The 21,946-nt window shown below is 44.3% G+C and overlaps 1 protein-coding gene across 2 annotated transcripts in view; it reads left to right on the forward strand.

The window, feature by feature from the left end:
* TMEM98 (transmembrane protein 98) overlaps positions 1-21,946 on the forward strand; it is a 342,838-nt gene that overhangs the window by 19,153 nt on the left and 301,739 nt on the right. Inside the window, exon 1 of one of the 2 annotated variants that reach the window (XM_086923788.1) lies at positions 5,677-6,049. The exons of the other annotated variant lie outside the window; for it this stretch is intronic. The gene's annotated coding sequence lies outside the window, so the exon portion shown is untranslated. Of the gene's footprint in view, positions 1-5,676; positions 6,050-21,946 lie in introns of those variants that run through there. 2 annotated transcript variants of the gene reach the window in all.

Below are 21,946 nucleotides of genomic sequence, written 5' to 3' on the forward strand. Positions count from 1 at the left end.
AATTGGTCCCGACTTTAACAGCAGGATAAATCCTCTCTTTCTGAAGCCCTGTCTTTGGTTCAGTCGGTGCAGTTCTTCTTCTATTCTTTCCGAGTCCAGTGTGTTTTGAGGCTGGTACCCAGAGTTGCCGCTTTTATGCCAGTTTAGAGCCAATGGTTGGGGACGGCTGTGTAACCAATATGACAACATTTCCACTGGGAACTCGACCCACTCTTACATCACTTCCTTTCCGCCCTTGGTCAGAGCTGTGGGCACATCCCTTAGATATGTCCAGTATAATGAGCAACTCCCCCTGGAAAACCTTTGCTGCAACAGATATTCCCCCTCTGGAAGAGGTGCCAGTATACTCATTATCTATATGAAAGAGAGGGAAGGCACAAGTGTAACTCTCTTTCTAATAATAATAAATAATTCCAAATTTGTAAAATGCGAACATATCACCCCTTAGGGTATCGAGGTGCTTGGGGGCCATTGAGGAGATTAAGTGAGCTATTGCCCACAGTCACATGATGCTGAGATGCCGTTGGAGCTGGGTATTGAACCATGAGCCCTGGCCTCCGGAGTCACCCACTCTGGTTGCAGCGCCACACCTCTGTCTTGCCACATTTTTGCTTATGAAAAGCAACTGGTTCTTTGAAGCTTGGCCATCTGTGGCCACAGCTCTCCAGTCATTCTGTCAGGAGGCAGTCACACCTCTTCCCACCAGCAGGCCTTTTGGCCCACTTTCCTGGGAGTTATTCTCACCTCCTCGCAGGAGGACGGCAGGCTAGCTCAGGTGGCAACTGATTTAGTTAATCAGAAATTGCTCCTAGAAATTTGAGGCGTAAAAGTGGTGACTTTCTAAAGTCACCTTTGCATCGAGAGTTACGTTAAATCCGACTTTAGCACTACGTCTGGTGTAATATATCAATTAATTTGATTCCTTGAAGTACTATATTTGGTGGTCCCAAGTGGAAGTTAGCGTCTAGTGGTTGGGCCAGTGTAACCCAATGTTAGCCAATAGGACTACCAGCTTTGCTTCAGTGAAAACAACAGTGGTAAGTTTTCACTGTCAGTACATGTGAAACATAACAGAAACATGCACTTCTTTTTAAAATTCTACAGTCTGCCTTATGGGCTTACAAGGCCCTTGTTAGAGGAGACTTATAAATAGTTAAAAGTAAGGTTTGAACTTGGCAAAATGGGGCAAATTATAATGAGTTTGCATTTCAAAAGCTGCCCGACTAGAATGCAGTGGCAGACCTGGAGCCATGTCTTCACCATGCCAATGCAGTGACAATAAGTACTGCAGTTCACGAGGGGCATTTAACTTACAAGCCCCGGGTACACCTTGTACTATATACTAGGACATTATAGGTGAGATAATATGCCAATCAGCCAATCAGGTATTAGGCAACTGCACATACATTTGAGACGTCAGATCACATACACTGGGGGCTGTGTACTTCAGAGTTGAGAAACCAGCAGCATCAGTCTAAAAGTTTGGGGAGGATGACCATAGAAAAAGAAGCATTTCCTTACATTAACATTGGCCTACACTAACTTTGGCTTAGGAGTGTGGAGATCTCCACGGTAGTAGCGGAGATCTCTGTAATGAAAAGATAGCAGATGCGGAGAACTCCACTTGTAGGTTAGTGAACATCATTTTGTAATATGTGGGTGCTACTTTTGTAGTACCAAATGCAGTTTGTGACTAGGCCCCAAAATTTCCAATACATAAGATATACTTTGAGTGGACTATGGATCAGCTTCTTGTTCATGACTGAGTGGCTTGCCTGTTTGTCTCAGCTGTCTGCTCTTGATTTGATGTGTTCTTGTATTTGTTCCACCTAGGAGCATTGCCGTCTCGCTGTGTTTTGACTGGATGAGTTGGCCGAGTTATATCCTTCCTCTGCAGACTAGAGGACAATAATATATATATATTTTTTTGCAGTAAGCAAGCCATGGGAATGCATGCTTCCTCTCTCTTCCACTTGTTCCTCTGCCTTATCCCTCTTGCACAACCCTTTTTCGGTCTTGAAGACCTAGCGTTGCAGTGCACATGCGCTGCTCGCTCTGCAAGGCTTATTGTAATCGAGGAGATTTCAGAAGTGGAGTTGTAGCCCCGCCCATCATTCTTATTGGCTGGCGTCATCGCTTATGGTAAACGCTGGCTACCCATTGAAAATGAGGCTTCCTTGTCACCGCCCTGTCTCCTTTTGACCCTGCCCATCCGGACTGGATCGTTTACTTGCAGCATTATACAGTCTCCTTTAATTAGTCAGTGAGCACTTTTTTTAATTCGCGCTTTCACTTAAACAATAGCTGCCGCCCTACCCCGCAAGAGCTGTGTGGGGCGCAATGGCAACAGCTTTTTTATTCTTCAGAGGAGTTGGCCTGTGTGCTTTTGGTTTCATGTTTCATCATGGCGCTGAGGAAAAAACCCAAAACATTCCATATCAGCTTACCTTTACCGCAATCATTAAACACGAGTGGTTGGATCTTATTATTGATCGTGCAGGGATTATCTCAGCTACAGAGCGTAAAATCCCAGGCAGATAATTCCTCCTACCTACTTCGATCCTTTCCACTTCCTATTGAATTCTATCCTCTCAGGAGCCCAGCCGAGAAAGGCATCACGGCTGATTACCACATTACCCTCACGACCGTCACCAACGGTACGAACACCATCGGGGGACATAATGCCTTTCTCTGTTAATATTTACGCCATATCCTCTTGAATAAAGTATAATGAGATGTGTTTGTTATATGTACATTGCTACTTCTGATTTGTATGCTACTAAACCCTGAAATTTCCAATAAAAACTTTTGAAATTAATGCCTGAGATAATAGTCTGTGTCTGGCAAACTTGAAGCCAAATACCAACAGTTAAGGTTTATGCTTCTAACGTAGATCACAAGAATGTGACGGAGAGCAAGGCTTGCGACAAGATAAAGAAATGCATTATCTCTCTTCGGATCAAATCAACTTTCTTTTCAAAGAATAAAGGGGGAGAAACGAGGTTACAGTTAACACTAGAATTGAATCATGCACGATGCGGCACAATATCTGAAATTAGTTTCATTTTGCTCATGCTGCAATGCTTCCTGTAATCAGGAGCTCAGACCCGCAACACCTACACAGGCGGGCCCAGGCAGGGTGGCGGGCCCTATCGTGGGCGGAGGCTGAAACACATGATCACTGCGGCCGCAGGCAGAAAGGTGGTCCATCGTTCGCAGATCTAGAGACTAGAGCAGGGGTCTCCAAACCGGTCCTGGAGGGCCGGATCCATGCCAGATTTTTAAAATTACTACATGTATCTCAATGGGGATATCCCAAAAATCTGTCATGGATCCGGCCCTCCAGGAACGGTTTGGAGACCCCTGGACTAGAGGGCTACAGCTTATAGCTGCGTGAGCCTCACTTACACAGATGGGACCCAGACCGACTGCCGGCCTGCGTACGCAGCTGCTTTCGCTGGCTGCCCTCCCCCTGCTGCAATATTAAGTAAGTCTGCCTAAGCGCGTACTGTAGGTGCACTGCAGTTAATGGGTGAAAGCTTCCATGATATAATTGGGATATGTTAATTATTGTTTGCTGTTTGCACATGGCCAATGTCTCAGCATGCGCCCTCACTTACCAAGCTACTTCGGCACACTGCAAAGATGTATCTGACACCGCCCCGTTTCCTAAACGTTAACGACAATCGTATAAACTAACTTTGCCCATCATGATTTAAGGTGTCAGGAATCTCTAAGTCCGCCAGACGTATCTGCAGAAATTTGTCACTTACTATTTAGTTCATGGCAATGTTATTTTGGTAAAGACTCATGTTAGGGACAATTACGTACCTTAGACTGGCAGGGAATGATCACATAGTGTGCAGAGAGTCTTCTAGGCTAGGAAATAACAGTCTGCTCAGGGCCGGACTGGGAACCACAACCGGTCCTGGCAAAGTGCTCGGCCAGCCCCCCCCAACTCCACTCGGGGAGGGAGGGTGGGGGGTGGATGTGCCGCGGAGCTCTTTGCCGGGGCCGGTTTTCGGCCGCTTTTGGTACATGGCCGATTTTGTAGCTATGCTGCAAAAACGGCCCTATAACAAAAACGGCCCCCTTGAGCCCAAAACCGGCCCCCACCCGTGCGGAGCACCGGGGAATTGCCTGGTGCCCGCTATGGCCAGTCCGGCCCTGAGTCTGCTATAGAATAGAGCTGTTGACATGGAACATCAGTCTTTGTGCACCAATACTAACGCTCTCTGTGCAGCCGAGGCCGAGCGAGGGCACATATCAGCCTCACTGAGTGCCCTCCCTGGTGAGTATATATGCACACAGACGAGCTGGTTCCAAGAAAGACCCAGAAAGCATGTACATGTCACTGTGGTTACACCAACGGTGACTTCACGTGGGCACAGCAATGCAAACAAATGTTTCCTTTACAAAGGCATGTAAAGCTTTGCTTTCCAAAGCCAACAAGTCTCTGGGCACTGACCCACCTGTCTCTGAGGCCACGCCATTTACGCCCTACCTTTCTTCAAAGCTTCCATCACCCTCCCGCAGCCAGAGGTGAGCACACATTTCTCCCACACTGCTTCCAACAAACATATCAACCCGAAGGGATTCGAATGTGATATCTTTGATTATAAAGGCAAACAGAAATATTAACAACCAAAATACTATATGAGAAAAAAAAAGCAGTAAAAAAAACAAAAAAACAGGTAATGCATTATTATAGGTGGTCCGGCTTTTAATAGTTTACAACTCTAACTGGTAATTGCGTTCCGTTGGCAAAACATATATTCACATGTTTACAGAAGTAAGTACATAAACTTTTACAGAAGTCTCCGTGACATACGTTCGAACATCTTTTGCTGGACAACGTTAATCGCCGAGACTGCTTAAAAAACATAAGCAGTTGAAATGCAATAGATCTCGCATTTATGCGAGTTTGATCTATTGGCATTGTAAATGACAGTGTCTTTTATGTTTGTTTTTGTTTTAAAAACATAAATAAAAGGCATTGCCATTTACAATCAATGCCAATAGCTTAAACTCGCGTAAATGCGAGACCTATTGCATTGCAAATGCCTATTATTCCCTGCCGTATGCTCCATGTCCCACTCCCCATTTAAAATAATTTTTAATTTAATTACATTTTTTTATGAGGTACCTGCAGCTGTACAGTGCTACAGAGCAGCTTGCTTGCTTTCTGGCACTGATGGGGTGGTGTGGGGTTCAAGCATGCCTCCGGGGTACTTTTCGCACAAGGCCCCGCCCCTTGTCACATGGTGAGATTGTTCTTCAAATTGTCAGGTATGGGACTGTGATGATGAAAAGAATAATGAAGATTACTTGCAAAAAATCTAGGCCTATTGCTCTTTTCTTGATCTACAGCTTCTTGTTTTTTGTCGTTTAACAGTTCTTTGTATAAAACTAAACAAAAAACACAGTTTCTGTTCATCAATAGCAAAGTGACTGCGTAGTGTTATAGTGAATATTCTGCAAATGCACAGGGCCTGAATTATTATTAGAAATGTGCATCCATCTATCTCTTCATCAGGGCCCTCAGCACCTGGTGCCAGATGCGGTCGGTGATTAGAGCAGACATGAATGCGGCGACGTCATTCATTTTATGCTGGGTTACATTTTATTTCCATGCAACAAGTCAGTGCTAAAGGTCCTGTGAAACTTTTTTTTCTTCTATTTATTAAGCTTCGCTGGGCATGAACGTTTCAGGCCGTGTTTACACTGTGTGGGATGGTTCGTCACCGGGTTAAAGGCCAGGCTGCTTGTGGTGTTTGCCCAGCCCAGCGCGCGGAGGCTCGGGCGGCCTTGCGGAAGTCCTGTCGCCTCTCAGGTGCCGCTCCTGAGAATGTGAGCACCGTTCATCGTGAATGCCAGCTAGGGGCAGCGGCGTACCCCCAACTCCGGTCATAGCCCTGTACCTTGTTCGAAAGTGGAAGTGGACGGCTGCTCCTGAATAGCGCCTGACGGCTGGAATCTTGGGAAACACGGCTTTCGGGGAAAGGGGGTGTCAAGGAAAGAGAGGAGGGGTACTTTCGCAGCATCGCCGGTAAGTCTAGCAGCCCTAACTGTGAGCTCCTTAAAAAACATACGGTATGTTCGGAATAATGAATGCGCAAAGAAAGCAACAGGTATGAGTTTCAATGTAAATGTAAAATAAAACGAAAAAAAGTATTTTTCTGGTTGTCAAAGAAGATCAAAATAAGTTTTAAAATCTTTTTAGAAGACGGCTAACTAGCCCTGTTAAACTTAGATTTTTAAAATATCTGTAGAACACATCGCTAGCAAACACGCTTTATGCACATTAATAGCTACGCGAAACATGAGGTTTTTTATTATTTGTCAAAGCTGAATTAGAAGTAATTTGTATTTAGAAATATTATTGTTCGGTTCTTAAAATAAAATATTTTTGTTTTACTATGATGGTATTTTTGTCTGTGTGCTTTTGCTGGTCCTTCACAAATGCATTGCGTGGCTGTCGAGTCCTCTAGCAGTGTTCCCACTTGCTGACCTATCTACACCGCGTGCGTCATTTCCTGCATTAATTAGAATAAATATAAAACGCATTTGTTCGTTAAGGTTCTGTGTCAGGGTCCCAAAGACGGACAGACTGGTAGCAGGAAGCCACTGATTGGATGGCACAGCGGGAGGTCCCTGTATCAGCTCTGATGGTGTCATTACGTTGGGACCAATCGGGCTACTGTTTAGTGTAGTTTTGTTCTCATGCAGTGCGAAGAGTGCCTGGTGACCGTATACCAGGTCTTTACAGCACCATATTAACAGGCATTCAACATGATTCAATGGGAAATGCCTCTCATTGCGTTCTCCACATAAGGTGTTTATCAAGTAGCAATAGTTTAGCTCAGTGTTTTTTTTCATTTCTTCTCACTTAGGTTATCAAATTTCATATTTCATTTGCAATTGGATAGTTCTTTGCATACACAAGACTTACATTCGTTAAGCTGAATAAAATGTCGCAGGAATCGATAGCAAACAGGTAGCAGGATGTTAAGACTAGAATTAGAAAAGCAAGAGAAATATGGAGAGAAAGCCCAACGAAAAGAACAAGACGCTTATCCAGGTGACTCGCATTGTTCAAGAGTGATGGGGCACTTTTGGGTCAATGGAGGTGTGTGTCGCAGTTAATTGTAGTCACAGGTTCAGACCTTTTAAATTTCTGGAATACCTTTGTCCATGGACTATAAAAAAAAACATAATGCGAATGCAGTGTGGTCGAAGAAAGAAGGAATGGATGCCTCTATGGTCGCATCAAAGGAGAATCCAAAATTCCCTAAAAATATCGGGGGGCTACTGCATGTATCAGTCTCAGCCATTGATGATCACACTTGGCACTTTTCGTACTTTTGGTGTTTAGCGCCACTGTGTCAACACACACATAAAAAAGCCATACAAATAACACCCATTGCCACACCCGAAAGGAATAGTCCGGCCTACACTGCTAGGCCACGTCCCTAGGGCTTCAGACTGATTCAAGCGTTTCGATCCTAAGTCGCGATATGTGTCATAATATGGCATGTTTCTATCTGGGCCCTGCACTCTCTCTGGTAAAAGGACTCAATCAGAGGTCCTCTGAGTCAGGAACATATTTAAGGTTGCTTGTGTTGTCCTTCAGAAGAGATTTGGGTGGCTCATACAGACTGTATTCTTGCTTCTCGAACAGGGTCAAGAAGGGTTCACGCATGGTTGGTCCTACTCTGTATCTACACAAACCATACAATGCAATTACTTACCAGTGGTTGAGATTGAGTACACATAATTTTGTAGATATTTAGCTGGCTCACTCACGTCACCAGCAATTTTAGCAATTTGAAATCCTTGCCAATGGCTCTTATTTTATAACTTGGGGTTCCCCGATGACCCCTACATACAACAATGATCCAGCCCCCTTCTTGTCTCCACTCGTACATGTCTTTTTGTCTGCTACCTCTGAAACACTTCTAGTGGTTTCTTACCGAAGAGTGGCACTACAGTAAATGGGAGCTGACTGTGAGGTCATGGAGAAGGGCCTCAACCTTGACACAAATATAGGGTTGGCTTTCGTGGTCCAAATCCATATAGCAGCCCCAGTCCTCCTCTTTTTCAAATATCTGTCATTTTCTATTAATGTTTTTACTAATATATGTTTAAGAGCTGGCTGCTGCCCTCACACTCATCTTCCTAATATTAAATGTTTTGATATGTACCCTTACCCCACTTTTTATGCAGTTTTTTTAAATTGGAGATGGCATAGTGAGGATCTGGCATTGTGATCACTGCTGACAAAACTCCAGCTGACAAATATTATATTATTATATTCCATTTTAAACATTTCGATTCATAGACCATTCTGTGCACACTCCCTTCCAAACCTGATGTAGTGTAATAGAGACACATCACGTGTAACAATGTAGTATAGGCACAGAGGGATACATTTACTAAGAACTCATGCTATGCAGTGTAGCAACCAAAATTACTGAGTTATTTGAAAGGGAGAGACCAGGACAGCGCCAAGGTATGGTGCAGTTTCTCTCTCCTTCTGTGACACTCTTTTGGTTTCCATGCGCTACACAAACACCTTTGCACTTTAGTGCAAAGGTGTGTGTGTCATGTTTAGCACAGGTTTTGTACTAATACAAAATACTATACTTAGTCATAATTTGAAAGTTTCTATCTATTTATGTGTGCTGCACATTACAGCCACATGCAAGGTTAGACACGTTTGGAGAAAAGAAAACTTGTCACAAACATTTTCATTTTGGGGCTAATGCACTGTCTCCCCATGTTAGTAGATAACGCTTTGCGTCAAACCCCATGGGTATTTTCATTTCAGTGCCCATGTAGCAGCCATGAGATGCCCCCTTGACGCAAAGTAGCACAGACCTCTACTCCGTCTTACTTTAGGGCTACATTCCTGCTCAGAAGTAAATCCCAATTCAAGACTATAAGACTATGTGCTAGGTTTTTTTTTTTTGTAGCGCTGCACTAGCGCAGAGCCTTGATAAATCAGGCCGAGAGGTGTTGCCAGGGTCACAGAAGATACAGCAGTTTAGCAGGCACTATGAGAATATTACACTGCACCAGAGATACAGCTGACATATTGTTATGTTATGTTATGTTATGTTATGCGTTTTTATTAGGCGCACAGATGCTCCAGCAAAGGAGCGTCCTGGCGCCCGACAAGGTAGCAGCACAACACAACGAAACAATAAATCAGACAATTTTGAAATCACACTGTGTAACAGAATGTCAGGGACACAGCTTGTGTAACAGTGTAACAACGACACAGCAAGGGCAGAGTGGAAAGAATACAGCGGATGTAACTTTGTACCAGAGATGCAGGAGATGCAACTGATCAACATGGATACATCGGATGTAGTAGCATTGCAGCCAGGATACAGCAGATGTAATAGTGCAATGGACAGTGCGAGGATAAAGTAGATGTAATTGTGGTAAAGCAATAGCAGATGTAACCGAGCAACCGGGGCACAGATAATGGTACAATGTAACAGTCTTATTCACAAACAGGGAAATGCAGATATCTCCCAGGGTTATGTGTAATTGAAAATAACATCAAGCGTAGCCTGCTTCCCCATGGAGGAGGGCAGCATCCACCTTGTGTGCTGGATGTTGCCACTTTCTCTTTTGCATAATGCCAGCTTGCAAGGATGCCTCAATGAATTTAATATGCACTTTTTTTCCTGATGCTTGTTTGAATATATTCTGGGACTTAAACATCAACATATAAGGGAGGATAGGGCAGTCAAGATATTTATTCCAGTGTATTTTTGTAAGATGTACACGTTGATGTTTGTTCTCTGATGGTCTTATCTCTGTCACGCCTATTTCTCTTTTGTTTGAGTACTTGATTGTTAGCTTATGACATTCTGCTGTGCTCATTGCATTTGGTATGAAATATTTACTTGGTGGTATGTAAATAAAAGTAGAAATATTGTTGTTAACAATAGTTTGTCCCCAGTTTTAAATAGTTGCCGTTAAGTTTTCTCTGTAATGAAAATACACATATCAGAGTATTTTAACTGGATGAAGTACAAGCAGGGAATGTGGATTAAAGTTGCTCCTCCAGTGGGCAGTGGGGAGGTTCTCTTGCTGTTATTGTGTACGATTGACACAAAATGTAACAGTGGCAAAGAAGATAAAACCCTAACACAGCAGTTGTAGCAATGGGAAAGTTACACAAAGAACACAACAACCCTCTGTCCCCTCAGGGTCGCCTTGTATGCTTCTTTCCTTTAGCAGTGCTGTGACTCAGGAGTGATAAACATATTTTATGCACAGCTGACTGAAATCTGGCTTCATGACGTGATGGGATGGTATGTTAATGCAGATTTGTGTTGCGGCTTGCAGCACTGTTGCGTTCCAATAATTTCATGCTCTCGTTTCGGCTATTTTTTTTTCGTGTTTAAAATCTTTGTTCTGTGACCAGCACTTTGGAAGTATACAGATGATGAGTGTGCAATAAGTGGCGGAGTTATATTCATTTTTGCAATTAAACATGCATATGAATGTTAGGGACAGAGTTTGGCTAGGTCTGAGCAGTATATCCTCGGACAATTCCTAGTGACCTGGGATTACCTGGTCCAGGAACACTACTCTTGATTTACCTGGCAAAACCACATGCGTGTCTAGGGCTGTTGGCGGAGTCGCACCCCGGACCCCTCCATAGCACCTCCTGGGGAGCATGGAACACTCCTCGCCAGCCAGCCTGGCTCATTGACACTCTACAGACCTGCAGCCTGCATTGGCCCCTGCTTCCATCTACCACCTTCCGAGAGCAGGTAACTGGGTGCCGAAAAGGTCCTGGAATTGTATGTTAAAGGATTTAGTAATCCGGAGTGTTGGTATTCCTAATTTCCAAGGTTTAAACCCTTTATTTCATGGTGCAGGGGAACAACAGCCAGCATTCCATGCTGCAGGGAGGTAATTGAATCATCCCAACACCGTGCAATTTACAATCGGGACTTTAGCAGCGATATCCTCTGTATTCACTGGTTCTATTGTTTTTCTGTTTTACAGTTCTTACAATCCTCTTCTGTCTCTAAGACGGAGGCTTGCTTTTGTGAGCCAGGTATTGACGACCAAGTGTTCTTGTTATTACACTGTATTGAACCTGACAACTTTCACTCCAGTCTATTTAGAAGAAGCATCAATGTGTTTCAACCCCTCCTAAAAAGGAGCCATGAAGAAGTTTATCAGGGCTTGACCTGGTGTGGATTCCTATTCTGGGGCCCTTTGATATTAATTGATACAGAGAGTTTCCCTTCTTGTGGTTATATGTGTTGCAAACAGCTTGTACCTTGGTATGCTGGATTATTTGTGTATGTGCCAGGGCTTGCACGAGCCACCTTTCCCATTGCTTGGGAAATGGGTTATTGTTTGTGAACCATAGTAGCAATGTCAAGTCAAGTCAGATAATTTATATAGCGAGCTACATACCCAGAGGGTCTCAAGGTGCTTGAAGAAGGGTGGGGAATTACTGGTCGAAAATCCATGTTTTAAGTTGCTTTCTGAATGCTAGGTGGTTCTGAGTGAGGCGAAGGTGAGTGGGAAGTGAGTTCCAGGTTTTAGCTGCCAGGTAGGAGAAGGATCTTCCTCCCATGGTGGTTTTGTTGATGCGAGGTACAGCAGCAAGGGCTTGGTTGGAGGAGCGTAGCTGGCGGGAGGGGGTGTAGAAGGAAAGTCGTGTGTTGAGGCATTCGGGTCCAAGTTCGTAAAGTGCTTTGTGAGCGTGGGTTAGGAGGCGGAATGTTATCCTCTTATTAACGGGAAGCCAGTGGAGGTTTTTCAGGTGACTAGAAATGTGGTCTTTACGCGGGATGTCTAGTATGAGTCTGGCTGATGCGTTCTGGATGCGTTGGAGTTTTTTCTGAAGTTTTGCGGTGGTACGGGCGGGCGTAAAGGGTGTTTCCATAGTCCAGGCGACTCGTGACCAGTGCGTGGGTGACCGTTTTTCTAGTTTCGGTGGGAATCCAGCGAAATGTTTTTTTGAGCATGCGAAGAATGTTGAAGCAAGATGATGAAACGGCGTTGACTTGTCTGTTCATCGAGAGTGAGGAGTCCAGATTGACGCCCAGGGTCCCTGCGTGGTCCGTCGGGATGGGTGCTTTTCCAAGGGCTTCTGGCCACCAAGAGTCATCCCAGGCAGAGGGGGAGGTACCTAAGATAAGGACTTCTGTTTTGTCTGAGTTCAGTTTCAGGCGGCTGTGCTTCATCCACTCGGCTACTTCTTTCATTCCTTCATGTAGGTTGGTTTTGGCTGTGTTCGGGTCTTTGGTGAGTGAGAGGATTAGTTGAGTGTCATCAGCGTAGGAGATGATGTTGAGGTTGTGTTGGCGTGCGATGGTCGCGAGGGGGCTCATGTATACGTTGAAGAGGGTGGGGCTGAGTGAAGATCCTTGTGGCACACCGCATATGACTTCAGTGGCCTCTGATTTGAATGGTGGAAGGCGGACTCTCTGAGTTCTTCCGGTAAGGAACGAGGTGATCCATTCCAGTGCTTTTCCTTGGATTCCGATGTTTCTGAGGCGTTGTAACAGGGTGCTATGACAGACTGTGTCGAAGGCTGCGGAGAGGTCAAGGAGGATGAGGGCGACTGTGTCTCCATTATCCAGTAGAGTTCGAATGTCGTCGGTAGCTGCGATGAGTGCGGTCTCAGTGCTGTGTTTTGCTCGGAATTCGGACTGTGAGGAGTCGAGGGATTTGTTGGTTTCGAGAAAGGCGGCGAGCTGGTTGTTGACAGCTTTCTCGATGACTTTGGCCGGGAAAGGAAGGAGCGAGATGGGGCGGTAGTTTTTGAGTTCGGTGGGGTCAGCTGTGGGTTTTTTCAGAAGGGCGCTGGATTCGGCGTGTTTCCAGCTTTCCGGGAAGGTGGCGGAGTTTAGGGAGCAGTTGATGACGTGTCGGAGGTGTGGTGCAATGATGGAGTCTGCTTTGTTGAAGATGTGGTGAGGGCATGGGTCTGTGGGGGATCCTGAGTGGATGGAGTTCATCAGGCGGATGGTGTCCTCAGTGGAGATAGGGTTCCAGTCATTAAGGATGTTCAAGGGGGGTGAAGGTACGGCAGAAGGTTGGGTGGGTTGGTCTCCGGGTTGGTTGTTGAAGCTGTTGTGGATGTCTGCGATTTTGTTGTGGAAGAACGAAGCTAGGGAGTCGCAAAGGGTTTGAGAGGGAGTGATGTCGTTGGAGTTTGCTGAGGGGTTGGTAAATTCTTTGACGATGTTGAATAGTTCCTTGCTGTTGTGGGCGTTGTTGTCTAGTCGGTCTTTGAATGCGGCTTTCTTGGCAGTCCGGATCAGTTGGTGGTGTATGCGGGTGGCGTTTTTGAAGGCGTCCCTGGTGCTGGTGTTTGGGTCTTTTTTCCAGGCCTTCTCAAGGGAGCGACAGAGTTTCTTGGATTTCTTAAGATCATCGTTGAACCAGGGAGCGTTTTTGCTGCCTAGTTTGATTTGACAGACAAAGTGACAGAGGACGCAGCAAGGAAGAGTGTGACAGTAATGTATGGGGATAGGTGACAGTTAATGTAGCAGGGAGAATGTACATGCCAAGGACAATGCGATGAGAGACCTCAGTAATTCTATGTAGTAAAATAGCATATGTTTCAATTATGCTGCTGATAGTCCTTAAAAAGTGTTTGGAACAGTGAGATAGCAGGACCCGTTGCCAGCAGGATTGATAGAAGTGCAAAGATTATTGATGAGGGGTGGGTGACAAGGGACGACTCCATTAACATCACAGCCTTACTGATGTTGTTTACTCTGGGAATAGGGCAGAGGACCAAAATGCTGCTTTTGCTAAAGTGCCCCTCAAATATCCTCTTCACCTCTCCCTTGTTGACCCCAATGTCCATATTATTCTCATTTTCTCCTTTGGCACTCGCCACAGGATCTTCAGTGAGTACTGGTAAAGCATCTCTCAATACTTGAAGGAGGACAGATCACTCTTTGGTCAAAAGGTGGCAGAGGTGTGATGAAGGGAGCAATGGGATTGCCTACGACCCTTGTAAGGGAAGGAGGGCTGGGGTTTCTTGCTCTCTCCCTTAGGTGCCGCTTCCTTCCAAGTCCCCACTGCTTGCTCTTTTCGTGTTGCTCCCAGTACTAGGTCCTTGCTTTCCCCACCCTGCTTTCTAATTTTTTTTTATTTTTTAAATCCTCACCAGAATTTTTTGTTGCTTCCCTGCTTCCAATCACACCCACTCTGGCGTTGATTTCTCCCCTCACCTCTCAACCCCCCTCCTCTATCGCCCACCCACTCCTCACGTTCTTATTTTAAAAAAAGTTTCTTTTATTTTCGGAGTGCCTGGCAGCTCCAATTTGTTACTTGGCTGCTCCTTTTTGATTGCATATTTTAAAAATATTTTTTAATTTTTGTTTTCAGCATCCGTTATCTTGGAAAGGTAAATTGAAGTTAAAAAAAAAAGTTTACCTAATAATGCCGCATGCCGCAGTGTGGTGACGTAGGCTTTCTGACCCGGTTTGAGGACCTCAACCTTGGTGGTGGGGTCTTTGGTCTCCATGTTGTCCTGGCGTTAGTCCTATTTTGAAGCTGAAAATTGGGCCTACTACACCCCATGGCAGTTGACTCTGAAGATAGCAATGGTGAGCAGCCCAAGTTCTCTTAGAGAGGTATTGTCGGAGACAAAGTCTCAGAATTCAAGAATTCACACAATAGATGTAATGATATAACGTCTAGCCCAATATGTCAGCAAGTATTTTAGTGACAATAGAACTTAGTATGGTATATACAGACTAGGCAAATCTACAGGGATGCACTATGTGGTTTAAGGGGTTTCCTACAAAATGAAAACATGAAAGTAATCACGATTAAAGCGCAGGTGTAGACTTATGATATTGCAGCAGAGAAGCTTCCTTGCACAGCAATGTTCAATACAATGTCCCAACATACTTTGTTAGCGAAAAGTTCACAGTCAGTGAGTTCCCATTGCAGTGCTTAATTTTGATCAGTGTTTGCTGGTGGGTTCCACTATACTTCTTTTTCTTTATCAGACATTTACTGAGAGCAAGAGAAGAAACTCAAAACAGAAAAGAAGGAGGAAGAAAAATACAGAAAAAAACATCACCAATGTAGAGTGCAGGAGCCTGCAAGAGATAGGTAAAGAGGCAGGGAGTGTCTGGTGGTGGTATTTGATGCGCCAACATTTAATAGCGCCGGCCACAGGCTTCTTAGCTGAGCTCTGGGCACCAGCACTCATTCTTTTACAAGTTAAGCTCTGCTCAGGCATATGGAATTATCTGATGTAGTGCGTACTGGGAATTACCAAGTATGGGTGTGCTGGTGGATGGGGTACAGGGCCGGCTGTCATGCCCATGGGGGCTCATTCCAGCAGTCTAGCCTCCTTTTCTCCACAGCGAATCAGCTGACCGAGACGTTCAGCAGTCTGCTCCAGCGATCTTGGTGGAAGAATCTTCCTTGGGTTTGGGGTAATCGCTGAAGTCCAGTGAAGGTAGAGTCAGCAGAGGACGTCTGTGTCTTCATCTGCTGGAGTGTCCAAATAGGGTAGCCTTTACTTTGCGGTTGACACTGGCAAGACTGACATGACCTCTCCTCAGGCAGACTTAACTCAGCACTGAGGCAGGGAGACCAGGGGACCGTGGGCACTTCCTGAGTCTTCTCAGCACTCTCCATTATTTACGTCTACTCCCCCTGGCCTGGTCTTGATACTGGGTTTAGCAGGAAGGTTCTCCTCTCCCTCTCAGTAAACATGGTCAATGGCAGCCCCACAGCATTCTCTAGCGAGGTTCCCTGAAAACAGGTGATGTTCTCTTGCCTTTGGGCGACTGGCTATAAGTAATACAGGTCTTAAAACGCAGCGACGTTTCTGCACAGACTGTGAAGTCGCTTAGACTGAAATAGAAAGAGGAAGTTTGGTGCTCATTTTATACTGTATTTTCAGACAAAGGGTGTGGATCCAATGTCTGAGTTTGTAAAAAGGGTTGACATTTCATTTCAAAGTACATTTTCCCTCTGCTGCACAGACATGTTATTTGTGCAAGGTGATTACTACTCACACCACGTGGTGACGATGCTGGCTCTGAGCTTGAGTACCTCCATCTTGAGCACAATCATTGTGGCTCTCTTCAGGATGGACCTCTCAAAAAGAAATAAAGCACCTCATGTCACCCCAGAAACGCACCTTTCACTATCAACAGTCCCTGCTAACTGACACCCAGGCTCTCACCTGTAACCAAATGGCACTGCTAAGAAAAGACTAATCAGCAATCTCTTGCTAAAAAAGGGCACATAGAATTTCTAAAGGTAATCCTGTCTCCACCTCACCACGTTTCTGTGTCTACAGTTACACCTCAGAAATGCAAGCAATACACTTCCACTGTTTGTGAACTGATTCAAAACCTCTATCTTGTGTCATGCCAGACCATGGGCAATCCAACTGGATCTGACTGGTAAATGTAAATGTGGGTGTACTTGTAAAGCGCACTGTGACTCCAAGGAGTATCCTGGCGCTGAAGACCGCTGGGGAACCCGTCCTGGTTTTCCCTGTGAGATGGTCCCTTTCTGGGTATCTCCAAAGTGAAACCAGGCATCCCCGGCGTCTGTGGGGGGCCGTTGTAGAGATGAGGCAAGCTTAATGCCCAGAGTTGCCGAGTGTGTTCTCTGGTTGGAGTAGGCACCGAGGCAAGAATTATCGAGTCAGTTTTGACCCTGGTCCGCGACCCTGCCGCGTCGGGAATTGAACCCTGGTCCCGGGCCGTTTTCTGCTTACGGGTCTGCCGCCTCTAACCAGTGAGCCACACCACTCCACACCACTGGTAACAGTATGCATATAAGCTTGCAAACAATATGGAGTCCTGCTAACATACACCCTACATTTACACACACTCCTCATCCATGCAGGTATGTCAGTACATGGTCGGGTCATGACACGTATGTGAAACTGTACTTGTGTGGATCTGTAGGCATCATGTTCATAACCCTGAACAGGTAAAAAGTTCTGTTCAGCTACTGATCACTAAGACATGATACGATGTCACCACCACTGACTATCCATGGCCAGGATCACAGATATTAGAGTTGTGCTCAGCCGTAAGTGTGCTTTCGGTGTGCCTTCATGGCTGAGAGCCAGGATCTGGACCGCATTTTCAATTTAATGTCTAGGCCTCTACTGTATACCCAGGACTTTGTATGTATTGAGGCCAAAATAAAGCCAGGTTGTCAAATTCACATGCAATTTAGTCTCTAAGAGCAGGGGTACACATCCTTTACCATGTAGTGGGACACTACTTTTTCAACATGTGCAGATATAGTTAATCACCTCAAGAGCTGGTTTTTGCTGATGTTCTTCTACATCCCCAAACTAACGAGATCTATTTGCTTTGTTAGCACTTGTTTGGTTGTAAATCAGTACTGTAATTTTTGAGATATTTGTGGTAAAAAGGTGTGTCAGGTTTTGATGGGCTAATTAGTCAGAAGCCAAAGACCTTTGTACATCTGTACAGTTAGGGGCATATTTACAAGGAGCTTGTCTGCGATATTTTTGGGTTTTACGCAGCAACAGTGCTTTCTTTGCTCCATATTTACAAGGTGACGCATCTAGACAGATGCGTCACTTTTCATTGGCCTGCGTCGGTTTTTACCTTCCTTGGAATCGGTTGCGTTGTGTTAGCTTTAATGTATGCAAGGTAGGCGATCCTACCCAAAATCCTCCCACAAAACAGACATATTGGTATTTTTGATATTTTGCAAAAGTGACACATCTTTGGAAGTGGGCCGCTGAGCTCGAGATGCGTCAAAATTCCTAGACCTCTAAAACCCAGGCTTAGGACTGACGCATTGGCTGTGGCACAGGTATCTGACCAGTTGAAGTGACTTGAAACTGTGTAATCTGCAATAAATTTGCATCCCCTAAACAGTTAAAAGTGCACACATAAGTTAGGTGACTTAGTAAATATCTCATCACACACAATCACAGAGTTGTATACACTAACATTGTACTTTCACATAATATGTCACACATACTTAGGCATAGTGGTACACATAAGTACACTAAGCGCAGTTGTATGTGTGATATCCAAGAAAAATGTAATGGAGTATAATGTGAGTTTTTCACCTTTTCACACTTTATCACATTGGTCCTCACACATGAGGCTACTTGCATCAGTCAAAATGGACTCATCGCCTCGATTTCTGGCACATTGCTGTAGTTGCGCCAGTCTTATGACCAGCTACAGCAATGCACCACTTCTGGGCTGAACGCCTTGCTACATCCTACCCATGAATGTGTCAGAATTTCTGATGCATCCTTCGGACCTTGCGCCTTGGAGCCCTGTATTGTAAATAAGGTGCAAGTGGTTCAATGACCTGGACCCTGTTCTCAGTTTACGTACCCAACATTAGGATGAGAATTCTTTTTTTTTTTTTAAGTGGACCGCACAAGGGTTCAAACTAGAGAATAATCCGATTTTTTTTGGATTTCTTTTTTGTTTAATTTATTATTGAACAATTTTATAATATCATATGTCATATTAAAGCCACATACTACAAAGACTTGCATAATACCAGCTGATGGCGAATGAACTGGATATAGCAGGTATAAAATTATACACGTTGCTCAATTGGCTTTGCATCTATGCTATGCCATTGCCATACTAAAACCTAACTACAGGTCACCTACAGAAAAATATTTGTACGGAAGGAAGCGAGCAGATGCAATATCCATTGCAGTCAGGGTTCTTATGTGTTAAATTGAACATCTCAAGGTAAGATGCAACACATTAGTATTCCCTAATGTAAACAAAGATAAAAGCACCAACGGTAGATCAGTGAAGACCCATCCCAGTACTAACAGATTTCTTGCAACATAAGATGATCAATAGCAATCTCTTAGGGTAGGGGAAAATGGGAAAAATAACATTCTATCTGGGTCTGCACCTGAAACTCCCTATAGACTGAGGGTGGAGGGGCAGCAGTGGAGGGACATGAAGATACTCCTGGGCACCCCAGACTATATCTGTTCACAAGTATGTGCAGCAACTGGCATGTTCGGTCGCTGGATACATGCCTATACTGATTAGAAGGTTTCTGGAGGGTTCTTGGGAGTGTAAATCATCATCTTATAGGAGGTCTTCTTGTACAATAAAATGAGCTATTGAACATGACTAGGTAGATGTTATCATCGCCAATGCTACAGTATGCAAATCCTGGCTGCTGGTATACAGCGGGCATGATTTGTCATTTATGGGAAATCCGCAGTGTCATGTAAGATAGCCAATTTACTCAGAATGGGTACAGGCATCTGGATTGCGCTCCTTAGTGTATTGCTGGCATGCGAGCAAAAGTTATGTGAAGCGAGGCATTAAAAGAGAACATGAAGCATATTGCAGTCTGGTTGGGTGCACCTCCAGATGTTTGAGTGATGCAAAAGTCCAGTGCTCCACAATTTATATTGTGTCCAGTACCAGTTATGTATCTTCTAAAAGAGACATAATTTCATTCTAGATTCTCCTACCCCTCTTTCCTAGGTTTCCCCATTCCTCCTCAGTATATTCAATATGTAACAAACCCTACATTTGCAATGCAAAATCATAGGAAAGTTTAGGCATGTAGATGTCAGGGGCGGCTTTAGGCATGTGCAAGCTGTGCACCTGCACAGGGCCACCAAACCCCAGGGGCCACCACGCCAATATATATCCGTAATAAAATAATCCTCTGAGGACGGATACATATTTGCGTGGCGGCCCCTGGCAGAGATTTGGCGGCCTCCAGCTCTGTTCCACTTCCAAACACCCTGACCCCCCCCTCTTCACTGGCCTCCGCACTCCGCCCCGCCCGGACCCTCTCTTCCGGGCTGCCATAAACCTAGAGCCGCCCCTGTAGATGTGATACCAGTAAATTACATAACCATTGATATTATCCATTTGTACAACCGCTAATGCTTGTGGTATTGGAAAATGGTTGAAATTGGGAGATCCTATTGGTAGGGCCCAGTCGTTTGGTAAGAAGGTCAACTAATTTATATGTATTTCCATGTTTGTGTTGAGGTAGGCCAAATCCCATTTGCAGCATATCGGATGTTTTCAATTCCTCCAGTTCAATGGGTGGACTATGGGTATATCCTGATTTAAAAGATGAAACAAAACAGTTGGAGGATGCCTTACAAAGATGAGTAAATCTAGTAAGGCAAGGTATGCTGATTCAAGGGTTTCCCTAAGTCAACTGGAAGATGTAAATGTGTAACTTTCTTATGAAACAAATCAGAGAGAGAATTACGAAGGTCCATAAAAGGTTGACTCACTGTTGAGAGCTGCTCAAAAATATGCTAGACCTTGAAAAGTGGTTCTTAGCTGATGAAATCCTATAGGCCCTGTAAAAAGTGCAAGCAGGTCTCGCAATATACACATTACATGTTTGTGAATATACTGGGTTCTAAGGTCCTGTACCTAACATGCACAGGTCATGACCAGTGCTTTGTTTGAAACCTACTTTGCGTATTTACTTAATGTTACCCTGTATGCCTTATGCATAAGTATGTTCTATGCGCACAGCATAATTGCAGGCCGTGGCTTGTGTGCTGTCCATACAGGTGGGCCCTTTTCCCAGTCCGTGGGCAGAATAGGGCAGGGCCGACGGGAATGAACACTACCTGCTATATTATTTAGTGCACATTATAGACATTCCCCCTGAGCCCTATGTCTAGCATGAAGCACTGGCAATGCCCCGAGGGATGCCTATCAGCAGTTTCACTGACAGAACCAAATTCTGTCATTAATAGGTTTTTAGATTGTAACTTAATTGTCCCTTCAAGTTAAATGTTTTTGGAGGGTTTTGTAATGTTTGGTGGAGCGGAAGTTACTATGGCCTGATTCGCAAACCGAATTTTGCAGTACATAAAGTCATACTACAGAAATGCTACTCGCATAAAATTTAGTTCACAAACCTATGGATGCTTCCTCCTTTCCTATCTTTTCTGTGGGAATATCTCTGCTACGGTGGAGGAGATCTCTGCACATGTACTTATACATTTTAGTAGTACATTTAGAAGGGACCACGATGAGTAGTGGAAAGTGAGAAATTGCTACTAAATGGAAGGGGTTTAGGGAAATTTAAGGGAGGGTTTGGGAGCATGCTACTACAAAACATACACCCACGAGAAAGAGTAAGACAATTGCAGTTCATAAAATAAATTTCTAAAGTTACTACAGTAGTTAAGATGTGAAAACTAGCTCAAATCTACTCCTGCCTAACCTTGGAGTCAGCCAGCTATCAAACACGGTCAACCACTGGTACTGCAACATACTCCCACAGAAAACAATGGAGGCAGGCAAATAAAATAACACCCCATAGGAGCTAATGTTAAATAAATTAAATTAAATAGACTTATAAAATGATAGAATATGTGTGTGTGTATTTATAAATCAAGCCACAGTCTACATTTTTCGCCATGATGCAGAGGGAAGTGGTGGATATATTCCACAAACGGGTCACTGCCGAAATAAAAAAACGTAATCGACGTACTCAGTCGCAACCTGGCAAATACAACCAGCGCACAAAGCAGTATTTTGCTAAAATTAATACATTGAAAAAGAATACTGAATGAACTGAAAGGCTGGAAAAGAGAAGGACTTTTAACAAAGGACTAATTTCAATTTTTGAATAATGAGTTCCCCATCATACCAACTTTATAATTTATTCCTAAAGTCCATAAAAACTTTGTACCATTCCGTGGCATCCAATTATCTCAACCAGAAAAAGTCTATTCAAAAACACATCGAGATATGTGGATCACTATTTGCAGGACTTTGTGGTCAAACTACCCAGTTACATTTTTGACGCCACTGATTTTCTCAACAAGCTACTGTCTCAAACATGGTCCAATGCTTTCCTGTTTTTAACCATGGACATTACAACTTTATACACCAGTATTGACCATACCAATGGTCTCAGAGCTGTTGAGTAC

This window comes from Lissotriton vulgaris, chromosome 5 (assembly GCF_964263255.1).
Source record: "Lissotriton vulgaris chromosome 5, aLisVul1.2, whole genome shotgun sequence".
NCBI lineage: Eukaryota > Metazoa > Chordata > Amphibia > Caudata > Salamandridae > Lissotriton > Lissotriton vulgaris.